The sequence below is a fragment of the Narcine bancroftii genome, chromosome 1 (genome assembly GCF_036971445.1).
Source record: "Narcine bancroftii isolate sNarBan1 chromosome 1, sNarBan1.hap1, whole genome shotgun sequence".
NCBI classification, from domain to species: Eukaryota; Metazoa; Chordata; class Chondrichthyes; order Torpediniformes; family Narcinidae; genus Narcine; species Narcine bancroftii.
The window spans coordinates 63,491,332-63,506,348 of NC_091469.1; the positions used below are offsets into that span (position 1 = coordinate 63,491,332).

The window sequence follows — 15,017 nt, forward strand, 5'->3', positions numbered from 1 at the left end:
GGTCTTTCAGCACACAGATGTCAGTGAGGGAATGCTGCTGACTGGCGCATTCCAGACTGCAGGAGTACATGCTGAGGTTATGAACTGATGCTTGGTGCAGACAACGTAAGGGTACTCAATGGGGGAGTAATGAAAAGATGCCACAGTAGTGATAGTGGAGTAAATAGAAATGAATCCAACAATGGACAGTGACGGAAATGTATAGATGTGAAACTGAGGATGGGAAGAGACTTTGAATGTTTTTTTCTTTTGTAAATAATGTGAATAAAGTCTATTTTTGGTTTAAAAATAATGTAGCAAACCTCACCCACGAGGCTGGATGTATCACCTGAGGAGGCAAAGTTAATGGAGCATGGCGCTGCAGAAGAGAAGTGGCAGAAAGTAAAGAGTAAGAAAACCCAGACTGCCTATGTTTTTTTAAAAAGGCACTATCTCTGCAAGCAGTGAGAAGAAAAGGATCAAGATGCAAACAGAAGACAATAACCTGTAGTTGTCAGAGGATAAAGCCAGCAAAGTGCTGAACGAAGGGAGATGAAGTGCCAAAACAGAGGACTAAAAGATGGACAATGATTTACAAGTAAGCCCAACTGTAGGATGCACAACACCCAGGGACCACCCCCCAGCTTAAGGAGTCCAGGAACAATTCAGAGACCATTTCCCCAGCACATGGAGACTGGGAACAGTGCAGGTCCATCCCACCCCCAGCAGGGCAGAGGCTGTCCGCAATATTGATATTTAGTTCACTGTCACTTTGTTAATCAGCATTAAAGTTGGAAGGTACATAAAGATAATTGTGTTGCTGTTACAGTAGCTACTTTTCCACTGGCACCTTGTCCCAGGAATTAACAGGTCCAATGGAAAAAGAAAACTTTCAGAACACTGGCATCAAATGATGTCTCTTAATGCTGGGGATTGACGGCCTTGACCACTACTCGTGTCCCTGCATAGGCTGATGCCAGCATGCTGATTAAACCAGTGGAAAAAGAAGTTCCATCCTGGGAAAGAAATGACGTGATTTTACGTGTGAGTACGTTCCACCACGTGTTGAGACAGTGTGCTGGATTCAGGCGGCAAGGTTGACTGTCAGAGTGTCTCTTCCTCTCTTCAATTAGAAGTGCAATCCAAATGATTGCTGTCTAAATATCGTATTTATTAAAAAGCAAGTGAAATAAAATCTGGTGTGCAGTTTTTAAAGATTAGATTCAGAAATAATAAAATAAATTGTCTGCAAACTGAGGTGATAGAACTACTTGCACTGAGGTTGGAGGAGGCTATAGGGCAAGGGGACCATTAAAGATGGCAGGCTTTATGAGAGGATAGCTTCCAAGCTTAGGGAAATGGGGTTTAATAGGGACAAGTCTCAGGTTATAAATAAGATGAAGATACTTATTAGCAAGTGGTTCCATCAGGTTATGGAGCACAATGGAAGGATTGGGAAAGGCAGATTGGATTGGCCTTATTTCAACCAGGCTTATAGTATCTGTGGTACCAGCAAGCCAGCTGATCCCCTCTCTGGTAGTCAGGGGGCTGCTGCACAATATCCTGAACACAGTTTGCGACTGGAGGAAGAGGAGGGACAGGATGTCTCTTGTTACCTCTTCTGCCCCGGTTGCATCCTCCCTCCCCTGTACTTCACCCTCTCCCTCCACCTCATCCACTGCCAGTACTTCAGCCAGCCAGCAGACTGCAAATACCCAAAAAAGGACTTCATCTGCTGTTGCACCAGAGGCTGGTTAGAATCATACCTCATCTGTTCATCATTCCTCATTTGTTTACAAGTTCATGGACATGTTGTGGCATTTAAATCTCACATGTTGCACTTGTTATCCAAGAACCAAAGGGAGGAAGAAGCGCAGGAAGCCCCACAAAAAGGCAGGAAGCTACAAACTAACTCCGAGGGTTCCAACGTGATGGACCAGGAATCAGAATGAAAGCATAGGAAGAGGCAGTTGGAGCTGGCAGAGGGATAGATGCTGGTGGAGAGTTGGGAACATGATGTCGACAGGCAGGTGTGCCAGGCAAACAATGTAGGTTTATCGCGCCTGATCACTGAGATTTGGTAGGAGATGCAGGCCCAGATACGTGTGATGAGGAACTTGGTGGCTTCGATTGATGTGATTGTCCATGTCTAGCCTTGGCCGCCTACCATCAGGTCTCCATCTACCATGAGCCAGCTTCCTCCACCCTGCAGCCACATGCCCCATTCAGAAGCCCTCCATCATCTCACCACAAGCATCCATCCTCATACAATCAACCTATTACCTTTCAGAACCTGTTTGTTTCCCCCCCCACAAATTCCTTCCTCCTTTCACCTCTCAGTACCTGTGAACTCCACCTCCATGCCACTGCCATGACCACAAGAAGAGCACATCCGTCACATGGTGGTGACACTGGTTCCGCAGATGACTCCCTCATTTCCCCTTTCCACTTCTCTTGCATCCAGTTTCTGGAGGAAAAGGAAGAATGATGAGAATGCCAAAAAAAACAATTGCATATTATCTGCCAGAAAATTGGATGTTTATTTTAAAATTCTTTAAGTTTACAATCATTCATAGTTGTAATTGTTGATGTGCAGTGCAGTACATTTCATTTATCTATTGTCGAGTTATAGATGTGTGATACAAACTTTTCAGTTTTAAAATTGCTTGACTTTGTTAATGTTTGAAACATTAATGTTTAATGTAGGCCTCAGGGAATTGAAAGATGCAAACTCTCTTTACATGACTCTTGCGTTAATCTTTGATTTCAGAAATGCACTGCTTTTGGTGGCATTTTATGTCGATGTTTTCAAATGTCATGCATGACTTTCCTGCGATCATTCATAACTTTTATTTTAACACTTTAATAAATTGTTGCTGCATTACATTCTAAGATGTGCAATAAAATTTTATTGATAGGCAGGTGACACACAGACCAGCCATAATAGCCTCATATATAGCCTGGTGAGTTTAGCCTGTTGGACCCTTGTAAAGAACGCTTGGAGAGGAGGGAGTCATGTGATGGAATAGTGGCTGGTCGGGTGGAACCAGCCCTCTCCAGAGAAAAGAAAAAAAAAAGTGTGAATAAACAGCTCAATAAACATAAAATACAGGAAGAGAAAGTTACAGAGAAGAGATGAAAGATGGCACCCAAAAGAAAAAAAGTAAGAATAACAGAGAAAAGAGAAGAAGGAAAATCACTGGAGAAGAAAGAAGGCCTTACCTGCACGTCGGAGCAGAGCCACCGGGGAAAGGAGCGGCTGTTCTCCGGTGTTGGTGAGTCCCCAGAGGAGGGGTGTCCTCCCGACTGGTGGACTTCAAAAATGGCTCTCAGAGCCAAGAAGAGGTGTGCAGTGTGCAAGTAAAAGAAAAGGTTAACATTGGTGGGAGGGGGACTCAGCTGAGGAGCGGCCAATAAAATTTTATTTGGAGTTAAAGGATTATTGCTTGTGGGGATTGTTGGGGTATTTCATGTCTTAAGTGTGTTGTCATATATTGAGATTAAAAAGGAAAACTTAAACAATAATGGAAAAAAGGGATGGAGGTGGTGAAGAGGCAGAAAAGAAGTGAAAATAAAGATATAAGATGGCCACGTTGGATTATAAGACTATAAACATTAATGGAATATATAACCAAGTTTAAGTGTATCCCATTGGAAAAAAAAATCACATATAATTTAAAAGACAAAGTTACAATGTTTGAAAAAACCTGGGAACCATATATGGAACATAACTGAAAGAGCAGGCCTAGGACCACCACCACCTAAAATGATAAGAAGATGTGAGAGATGAGTAACACTGATCTAAACGAAAAGTGAGGATTGTGAGAGATGAGTAAAACTGATATAAAAATATGAAGATGAGGAAACTAGTATAGATATATATGTAATGAATAAAGCCAGTATGAATAGGATAAGAATAGATATTAGAATGTAGGAAGTAAAGTTAGTCTGAATAAGATAAGGGTCTTCTAGCCTTAGACAGAATTAGCAAGTTCTGCATGTAAGAAGTTAGTCAGCCCTGAGAGTCAGGAAGGTGTGAATAAGGACAATGACATGATGGGACACCGACAGGATACCCCCTGGTCCTCCAAGTTCACAGAAACAGCAAGTAGGCAGACAAGATTGCCTAATGCCAAACTCATCCAGGAGGCAGAAGAATGTAAGGGGGAGGGTACTTCTATACTGAAATAAACTGTATAAAAGTTGGGTGAGCCCCGGTGTATGTGTGTATTCCCAGGGTAAGGGGAAGCACCCAACTTTGCATTGTTGTGCAATAAATGTTCTTTGTTCTCAATTTTTGTCTTGAGAAATTTCTGTGAAGGTACTTCTGTTTCTAACAAAGATTATCACGATCAGATTTAATATGAATAAGTAGATGATACGTCTTTTTTGTTTGTATTCCTTTTGTATAAAGATATTGTTTTATTGTATTTTATATGTTCAATATTTACTGTTTCCACAACTGAGGTACCACCATTAGTTACCTCAATATCTTGCTGATGAAACTTGCCCCATGAGGGTTCTCCAGATGATAACCTCTTTCTTTCAGGCTATCGCAGAGTTTCTTTATGTTCCACTTATTTTAAGAGAAACATCAGACAGATAACACTTCCAGCCATCCACCACTCTGGAGCTTGTTTCATTTCCAACAAGATTCTCCTGGATTGTTACAACCTTCTGTGTCACACATAGTCAAAGACTTCCTTCTGTCTCTCTCTCTCTATATCTGATATTCAAAACTGTCCTTCTCTCTCTCACTTGCAAAACCCTGACCTTCTCCAGCAAACAATAGGAGTTTGTCTTCTGCTCCCATCTGTTGTTTTTGGTAAACCAGAACCCAGGAGTGACCTTTCTGTGCACTCTGTCAAAACCCTTGCAAAGAGCTATCAATAGACAGTGTGTCTCCTGCTTGTTGCTTTAAAGGCAACACTCTATTCATTCATGACTTCATTTCAATTAGTACCTACTTGTGAAATGTGCATAGCATTCCTCACAGTTCCTCTTCAAAGTACTGTGGATATGAATTCTCCAATATTTCAAATAAGATCTGTTTTAAAGTATGTATATGTATGTAACCTACTCTAATTTTATCAATTTATCTCCCAAACACATTCCCAAATATTCCATCACATGATGGCATGATACTTCATGAACCCCTTCATTAACCATCTTTTTATTGGGTATGATGGGTCCCCAATCAAATGTTCAGGGACTTCCACTCAGTCAATATCTTTGGAAACTTGTGAGCAGAGGTGTGAGAAGTCATGGGACACTCACAGTACAAGGAGCATAAGACAGAACTTGAGGCCTCTACCTGACACACTAGATCAGGGTGGCCAAATTTGCTTAATATAAGAGCCACAAACAATAAAGCTCAGATGCTTGAGAGCTGCAGGACATGAACAAAATTCACCTCTGTTTTTATTGTTACATACACATTTTGTTACAAAACTTTTATATAAATTTTAAGAAATGCATTTTAAATGCGGTAATATTTATTCATACAAGCAGTTTTTAAACTGTTAATTTGTATTAGTTTCAATAATCATAAAGACTCAAATATGTAAAGAAAAGTAAACCAAAAAATTAGAGATATTTTAATCAGATTTCCATCTTACAAAATTAGTCTTATTATAATTATATTTTTATGACTAAAATACAATGCTACAAATATCAGGCTATTAAAGACGTGAGTTTGGCGGGCGAGAGACCAGCTGTGCGAGTCGGGTAGGCGGCGGGGGGGTCGAAATTTATAGAATATTTGAATTTTCAACGAGCCGCATATTAAAGGTCAAAGGGCCGCATGTAACTCGCGAGCCTTGGTTTGGCCACCCCTGCTCTAGATGATTAACTGCTCATATCAAAAGCTTAATCTTACACTGTGATATTCACTTACATCACAAGGGAATAGATAACCGCTTGCATCCTCAGCCATTCTGTAAAGGGGAGAGTTGATATGAACTTGAGCATCGTGGGTCTGACTAGGTGAACTAACATACACATCTGTGAAGCTGGAAACACAAAACGACAATGGATGGAGTGATACAAGGCCTGATTTCTTCAGTTATTAGGAAACTTCATCCTTACTGGCAGTTGTGGTCAACAACAGTGTGCAGAATAATTGAATGCCACCCTTTGCGATTGTGGTAGGACGATGGATCTTTCTATGGGACAATGATGGGCGGGTATATGTGCCATCGATAGCACCAGCACATATTGGATATCCACTTTTTCTTTCAAATGCAGTGATTGTCTCCTGAAGATGCTTTCCACTCAGCAGCTCAATGAAACGATTCATGAGGAGCTTCTTCACAATGATTGTCACTTGCCTCCCCACCTTGAATACAGTGGCTATACCTACACTGAACAGAGCACTGATGGATCGATATTAACAATAGGTGGCAAGTCTGATACGCGACTCCAGAGACCTCCAGTAGTGGGTCTTGCGCTTCAGCAGTGGCTTGAAGATCCCCACAGTGAAATCAAAGGTTCCACGACACATTCTAAGATTCTCACACCACTGCTCATCATCATATTTTTCCACGACTTTGTTCTATAACAAAGTTCCCTGAGGTCTCTCCCTCTTCCACATTCATCTGCTACTGTGCACCTTTTCAAACCACCACATGATAATTGGGCATTTTCTCCAGCGGCTTGACAACACACCTCTCTTCCTTAAATCCCACCCAGGTTATCCGCATTATATCAATAAAATTATTCCTCCTAAGAGCAGGTGCATGGGCTCAATTAGGGTTCCCCATTGCTTGCATTAACTGGCAGATAAAGAGACCAAGACCTGACTGGAGACCGATCCACACAATTTCAGGACATCCACAGTGTTCTGTCTGATGTCTGTCATTCTTCTGAAGAAATTCACCAAGACAAATGATTACTTAAACAAAAGTCATTTTTAATTTTCTTTAAACATAAAAACAGGATCAAACTTATTACTGTTAGCTTAATCTAACTTAACCCCCTTCTAATTCTAAGTGCACATGTATGTAATGTGTCTAAGTTCAAAAAAGTTCTTTGATTTACAGTCCAATCTCACTTCTCTGAGTTCATTGGTATCAGGTAATTCTTATACTGTGCACAGAATTCAACATTCATGAATTTTCACCAAGCTCTGGTGCCTAAAAGTAATTGGTTACCCCCTCAGGAAGGTTCTCATTGGTTTCAGAGAGAGATTTGTTGCTCATTGGACACCCACACACACTGATTCCCTCTTTCAGCCACTTAAGTGTCTTGCCGAAGAAACTTGCCCCATTAAGGTTTTCCAAATGATGCCTCTTCTTCTGCAGGCCACCACAGATTTTCTTTTTGTTCCCCTTATTTTAGGTGAAACACTCTAGCCAGCCATTTCCTCTTGTATGGACCACATGGGTTGTTTGAACAGGCTAAACTCAGAACTCGCAACCCAGCTTTAAAATGGGGTTTTAAACAATCTGCCAGCTTGCCATGCTGCAGAAACAAATTCCTCTCTCCTCCCCCCCTCCCCTCTCCTCTTCCCCCTCTCTCTACATGACCTTCTTAGAACAGCGAGCTGTATTCAGACAGATTGCAGCCTCAGACCCAATCTTCTGAGTTTGGACTGTCTGGCTTGAGCAGAGCTCTGGCATTTTAAATGAGATCTGTTTTGTGAAGTGTTTGTATTTATTTGTGACCTACACTACTCCCACAATCTATCTCCTTCAAAAACATATCTATACAATATAAAATGTGATTATAATCCATCACAATTTCACTTCCTGCTGTTGCGTGTGACGTCACACGGGACATTTCCGATTGAAGGTAGAACACTCAGATCCCTGAGGATGAGTTTTGTTCAGTAGAAAAGCAGTCAGTGTCCCAGTTAAAGGTGGCCCAGTGGAAATAGCACAAACGGGTTCCTATCCCAGGACACTACACTGCTAATTAACTTAGATGCCAGTGTAAAAGGGATTAGTGATGTCAGACAGTAAAGGATCAAAAGTTTTGGTGGTAACCTTACACAAAATGTTCCTTGCATCTTGTACTTCCCATCAACTGTAGACAGCTCATTGTTGATTTATTGTTTCATGAGTATAGTTTTCTCATCTGATCCTTTAACCCATAAGGAGCAATGGTAACTTGAGGAAGATATTTGGCTATTGGAGATGTTGTTTTGGAGATGGCATAGAATGTTAATTAGGAATATGTCTGGAATAAACTATTTAATCTGGCAGTATGGTCCTATTTTTATGTTCTTGCCTGAGAAGTACAAGTTATGAATAATCATTTATTTATTTATGGAAGATTGCCAAGTACAAATATGGGGAGAGTTATTTTTTGTAGTGTAGTTAGGTTTAGAACAAAAGAACATGAGAAATAGAAACATGAAAATGCCATCTGGCCTGTTGAGCCTTCTCCGCCATTAACCCTTTTACCATTGGCATCCCAGTTAATTGGCTGTGCCGTGACCCAGAATAGGAAGCCATTTGTGCTGTTTCCACTGGGACACTGACTGCTTTTCCACTGAACACAACTCATCCCTGGCGATTTGAGAGTCTACCTTCAACTGGAAAGGGATGACTTTCTGCTGTCCTTTTTCCATTGATTTAATTGGCACACCGGCATCAGCTGCTGCTGGGGATATGAGTAGGGGAAGAGGCTGTCAATCCCTGGCATGAAATGACATCATTTGACACTGGCGTGCTGACTGTTTTCTTTTTCCACTGGACCCTATCCCACCCAGTTAATTCCTGGGACAATGTGCCAGTAGAAAAGGTGCTATTCAATAAGATCATGGCTGATCTGCTTACGGACTCTGCTTCATTCACCCACTTGGTCCCATATCCTTAATTTCCCTGTTATTATTATTATTCAGTAATGTATGTTTCTTGTCTTAATTACATTTAAAAAGGCACCCTCATCTGCTTCATTGGACAGAGAATTCCACAGATTTACTACTTTCTGGCAGAAGCAGTTTCTCCTTATTTTTTATCTTAAATCTACTCTCCCAAATCTTGAGGCTATGCTTCCTAGACCTAGTCTCATCTGCCAGTGAAAGAAACTTCCCTGCTTCTATCTTATCTATTCCTTTATAATTTTACATTTCTGTAAGATGCCACACCCTCCCTCTTCTAAATTTCAAAGATAATAGCTGCAGGTTACTCGGCATGATCCAGAAGCAAGGTAACTCTTATAGGTTCACTTCGACTAAAATTTTGAAAATCTGTTAAAACCGTCTTAAGATCATAAAACAATAAAAAAATAAAATATGATTATCAAAAATAAAACCAACCTATCAATGATGGATTTTATTGATAAGTCCAATGGTGGGGCTAGAATAAGACCACCATTCTCTCCCACTTCTGGGTTGTTTCTTCCTTCCATGTAATAATGTACTGATTTTGAAGGCGTCTTTTGTTTAACATGGGATGTGGACATCTCCTGTAAGAAGAGCTTTTATTTCCTATCCCTGAGTGTCTTCCACGAGTATCTTGAATTCCATTACTGTTTTAGGTGTAATGGCTTTCCTTTTCAGCAGGCATATTTTCCTGAATGGATTATACATGAAGGATAGGCAGAAAAGTGAAGTGCTTTTTGTGAACTCACAAGTTTCCAAATTCCCTATTGATCACTGGCTTTATTTGCAAATAAGAATTTTGCAGCAACATAAAACAGCTAGCACATAAGGATTTGCAGTTGTGTACTGCAGATCATATTTCCCGAGGTACTACTTTCTCCATGGACTTAGTACAAACAAGTCAAACATTACCATTAGAAGGAATGGAAAGAATTGAAATATTTAATGTTGTATATTTGGAAGAGAAACTTTTAGAATTTAACAAACCCATGAGAGATAAATAGTACAATTATCCTGAGTCCTACCTAAAAAGAATATTCACACCAAATCAAAGGTAATATTTTGTTACTTTTATTGGATGCATTCATGAATTATGAAGTGGGGAATGTATCAATTTTTGTTGAATTCAAATTCTTTTAATTGACCAAAAATGAAGTGAGAAAATTACTGAACAATGGATTTATTTCATATGCTGCAGTGCATGACCCAATTTGATAAAAAAGCATAATCCACGAAGAAAAGCTTTTGTGTAGCATGGTTAACTTAGTCATAGAAAAAATACTCTTTAACATTTTTTTCAGTCATTATAAATGTCTGTTCAATTAAGTTACTTCAGTAACCCAAGAATGCAGCATGGATGCTTTTCATTCTTCTGCAACCACTGTAACCACAGAAGGAATGCAATAGACTGACCTATGCTTTTAGTTACAGGAAAATAAAATATAGAGAAAAGTAATGCCCAGTATAATGCAGCCTGAATAGCTATCTCTGAAATATTTGTATGTTCATGGTAAAAATGGTTTGGGAATGTTAAGAGCAATTATTGTCATTGCATTGTGTTCACACATGAATGTAGGGCTTGCAGCTCACCAATTTTATGTATCATGTACTCTAATCTATCTTGTGTTACCTCTTGTATCTTCTCCCACCAAATTGTGTTTCCTACTCTCGTTCTATCCCACACTCTTGCGCATTTGTGCACCTTATTTTGTTTTTACTTCTGCATGCTGGTTCTTATCTACTTAATCCCAAGAACACCAATGAATCTCTTTGGAAGGACAATGATTTCTGCACAGATGCACTCGTCTCTCGTGCCTCAGATCTTATGGAACCATCGCAGATGCTCATGTTTCCAGCTGCAGATTAGTACACCCTATCAAACAAATTGTACCCTTGATGCTCTGAGTAATCCAGGCATTGCTTTCATAGAAGCAGACATTTAAATTTGAGTTTCCGTATATAGAGTCCCGACAGGAAACGCTGACTGACCATTTCTACCCATAAATCTTCTTGATCCAGTGAGTCCCTCCAGCTTCTCTTTGTTTACTTTTAAATGTCTTTCCCTTGTGCATCAACTTGAGCTGAATGAAAGAAACATACCAAGTTAATTGGGTAGGAAAGGAAATTGAAGTGAATTCTATTTTAATTAATGGACCAATATGTTACTCAACCCAAGCAAATGAGGAAGAGTATGTATGGAAAAGAGTGGGAGGGTGTATATAGAATGGCCCTCAAGAATAAGGTGATGAATAAATTGAGATGGCTATGTTGAGGTTTAGTGGTGAATATGGTCAAGCTAAATTTATTTTAAATTTAAATTTAGACCTACAACATGGTAACGGGCCATTTTGGCTCACGAGTCCAGTCTGCCCAATTTACACCCAATTAACCTACAGCCCAGGTACATTTAGAACAGTCGAAGGAAACCAGAGCTCCTGGAGAAAACCCATGCAGACACGGGGACAATGTACAAACTCCTTACAGCGCAGGATTTGAACCCCGGTCCCGAGTGCTGATGCTGTAAATGCATCCTGCTACCACTACCCCAAAAATACTGCCGCAATTTTAGATCAATTTGGAATAAGAGCTCATGAATTAGAATCCCTGACCAATGATTGCTGAAAGTGAAGAAATAGTATTCAGAAATATGTAGAAGTGGTCATTTGACAGAAAGGAGTACATCACCTCCAAACCTGAAGCTCCACCTAGTTCAAAATCTGTGGATCTCACATTAGCTTTAGCAGCCTTCTCAAAACCCGGAGAAGCATGGAGAAATAAAGCATTCTCCATGCTGAAGGAATGCCTAAGAGTGTAAAACAAAAATGCAGATTGACCACCTAAATATGGTTTCTTCCCACAGCCATCAGGATCCTGAATGTACTTCGTAACATGCTGTCCTTGCTTGGTTATGATAGATCTTCCTTTTCATTGCAACCGTATACTTGATAATTATGCTCTTTATGAATGTAAGAGATATCTTGTTAGTCTGTTTCCAGAAGAACACTTCTCACTGTACTGTATTTTGTGACAAAATAGATTTAAAAGAAAGATCCATATTTCTGCATCATCCAACTTAAGTACAAGGTTGGCATTATACAATGGTTTCATCAAGGAGATAACTTGGGAGCACAGAAAGAGGAATTAAGTAATAGGAAAAACCAATGATGTAAGTATAATGAAAGGGGATAGAGATGGACAGTGGATTGAGTATCACATCGCATTTATTGATACATTATTTCATGAGCATGCTGTCAATTATCCATATTTAGACAAAGCCCAACTCACCAATTGTAACACCATTTATGAGTTCCTTATTCAATGTTGTCATAAACTATTATAGAATAAACAGCGGCAATTCCCAGATTAATGATGGCATGCAAAATGGCATTTCTCGTGAATTTGATACCCTGATATATTAAAAATATTTGTCGGGAACTTCTGGCTGAAAATTATTTTTGGCTTTCACTGTGGCTTTTTGACATTATATAGATGTTGAGAGAGTACATTGGCAAATATCTTACTTGTCTTATAGCAGCCTTTTTGCTGTTGTCCATTTTCTGCTTGGGAAAATAAATGTTGTAAATATGTGAACCAAGGAGGAGGCTCTCCAGAATAGGGCATTGCTAAAGTTTCCAGATAAATTGGAGCACCCTTCTGCTGGCTTCATACAAATATAACAAAGATTTGCTTTTTGGATACAGGGGAAATCAAGAGAAATGGAATAACTTTAGGAAATAAGTACTTAGATAAAAGATTAGCAATGATCTTACTGAATATTGATACAAGTAAGAGAGGCACAATAGCCTGTTTTGCTTTCATTTCACATTTCACATCTCTCATCTCTCGATCATTGTGTTTTAATTGTCCATTAAACATGGCATAGATTTTTAAATCTTGTAATGACACAGGTACCATTTGAACAGCTTAATAATGTAGTAACTATCAGTCAACATCTTGTAAGTGAACAGTTGTAAATAAAGAGCATTGTTCCTTGGTGCTTAAGAATGATTTTTGCATGTGTTTCTCTACTATTTGGAGTTTGTACTTTCTCCCATGTCCATGTGGGTATTCCTCTGGGTGCTTCGGTTTCCTTCTACATTCCAAAAATATACGGGATTAGAAGTTTAATAGGTTGCATAGGTGTATTTGGGAAGCACAGTCTCATGGGCTGTACCTCTGAATTAAAATGAAAAATAGATGTTCTGTTTGTGTCCCATATTCTAAGGATATGTTTGGACTGATAGGTTAATTGGCCTCTTGAAATTCTCTCTAGTCTAGGTGAGTGATGGTAACTGGAGGGAGTTGAAGGAGGGGAGAATAAAATTAGGGTATAATTATTGTAAAAAGAAAACCTTGGACTTGATGGGGAGAAGGGACTGTTTCCATGTCAGTTGCCTGGCTATAAGGAAATATGTAGAGGGGTGAATGGGATTACTCTGCTGGGAGGTAATATGGAACTGTGAGCAGAATGGACTCTGATATATCTTGGTTACAAAATAAGCTATCGGACTTCTTGCTTTTCTGGATTTAGCAATTGACACTAAGATAAAGATGTGGAACAATGGCAGATTTTTTCTTTTGAGTCCATGGAGATCATTATGGGAATAAAGGTGGCAAATGGAATGAAGGGAACAACAAGTATGAAAGATAAACTGGCCCGGAAGGTATAATACTGGAATGTGCTCATAGAGCCTTGCGTAGAAGACCTATTTCAGGTCAAAGTCCAAGACCTGTTTTGGTTCGTTGCTTGAATTATTACGACAGAGAAATAATTTTACGAGTGGCTATTAGAAATGCACAACAGAGAAAATCACCCTTGATGATTCAAAATAATTGAGTTTTCTTCTATGCGGATTTGAGTCAAGAAGTTATGTTCCAACGACGGGAATTCAATCCTGCTAAAGAGTTGTTGTGGAAGAAAGGTTACAAGGCAACCTTTAGATATCCAGCTGTTTTGAAGGTTTTCCAAGATGGTTGCCAACCAAAGTTCTTTGATTCTTCAAAGGAAGCTATAGCATTTGCTCAAGAGCTGCCAATTACTCAGTTTCAACAGAGACATAGTCCGCCGCGATCTCTAAGGAGACAAGAGATGGAAGAAAAGAGCCGTGCTCCAAGAAGGAATGGTTGTAATGGTGACTCGGTAGTTGGAATTGATTAAAAAAAGAGTTGTCCTTTTTTTTCTAATGTTTTTTTTTAAAAAAGGAATATTAAATAATGATGATGTTAGTTTAAGATAAAGTGAGAGTTGGGGGAGAGAACTGGATAGGCACTATTTCCTGAAAGTCATCTGCTACGTGTGAGTTATCTCACACCCATTTTTTTTTGGGAGTTACCGCACTATTTTTAACCTCCTACCCGTTTTCTTTTTTCCTTTTTTTTGTATTATTAGATTAAAGAGTGAAGGGGTTTGGTTTTGTTTAAATTTTAAAAAAGCATAAGAAAGTATTTGATTGTTTAAAAAACTAAAAATTGATGTGGTTTTTTTTGTAAAGTTTATTCAGTAGATAAGGAATATTTGAAATTTAAATGTGAATGGGATGGATAAATTTTTTTATATTTTTTCTTTAACTTTAAGGTGAAAGGAGTGGTAATTCTGGTGTATATTATTTTGCTATTTTAGTTATAGAACGAAGGGAATAATGGTGAAAGTTATAAATTGAATTGTACAATTCTTAATAAGGCTTGAATTTTGTTTGTGGTTTATGCTCCATTTGTTGAAGATATAGATTTTGTTGTAGATGTGTTTTTATTATTTGGATATCTGAATTTTAACGTAATGATTGGGGATATTTAAATGTGGTATTGGAGCTTTTATTGGATAACTATTCAAGAGTAAAAGGGAAAAATGGTGGAAGAGTACTAAAATTGAATTATACAATGCATAATGAGGTTTGAATTTTGTTTTAAGATGGTGGTTTATTTGACTAATATGATGATAGATGTGAAGTTAGTTGATATTTGGTGAATGTTTATAGAAAAAGTTTTTTTTTCATGCTACAATTTTTTTTTAAGAATTGATTATTGTTTAAGAATTTTTGATGGATAATGTTACTAACTTTACTAAATTTTATATTAATTAACCCCGTTTGTGAAATATATGCATTTAAGTTTGAATTAAATATGTTTTTTTTAAAGTCTGATATTTTAGTATTTATTACTTTTCTTTTTGTTAGTATTTTAATCGGTTATGTTTTTGTTGTTTTTTTTGTAA

General features: G+C 38.6%; 1 protein-coding gene and 1 long non-coding RNA gene across 3 annotated transcripts in view; one reads left to right on the forward strand and one right to left on the reverse strand.

Moving 5' to 3' along the window:
* The window catches only part of auh (AU RNA binding protein/enoyl-CoA hydratase), a 155,281-nt gene that overhangs the window by 47,664 nt on the left and 92,600 nt on the right, over window positions 1-15,017 (forward strand). The window lies entirely within an intron of this gene.
* Window positions 1-15,017, reverse strand: part of LOC138758861 (uncharacterized) — a 59,380-nt gene that overhangs the window by 7,756 nt on the left and 36,607 nt on the right. The window contains exon 2 of the long non-coding RNA XR_011354514.1: window positions 2,323-2,446. This is a non-coding gene — a long non-coding RNA (uncharacterized lncRNA). The remainder of the gene's footprint in view (window positions 1-2,322; window positions 2,447-15,017) is intronic.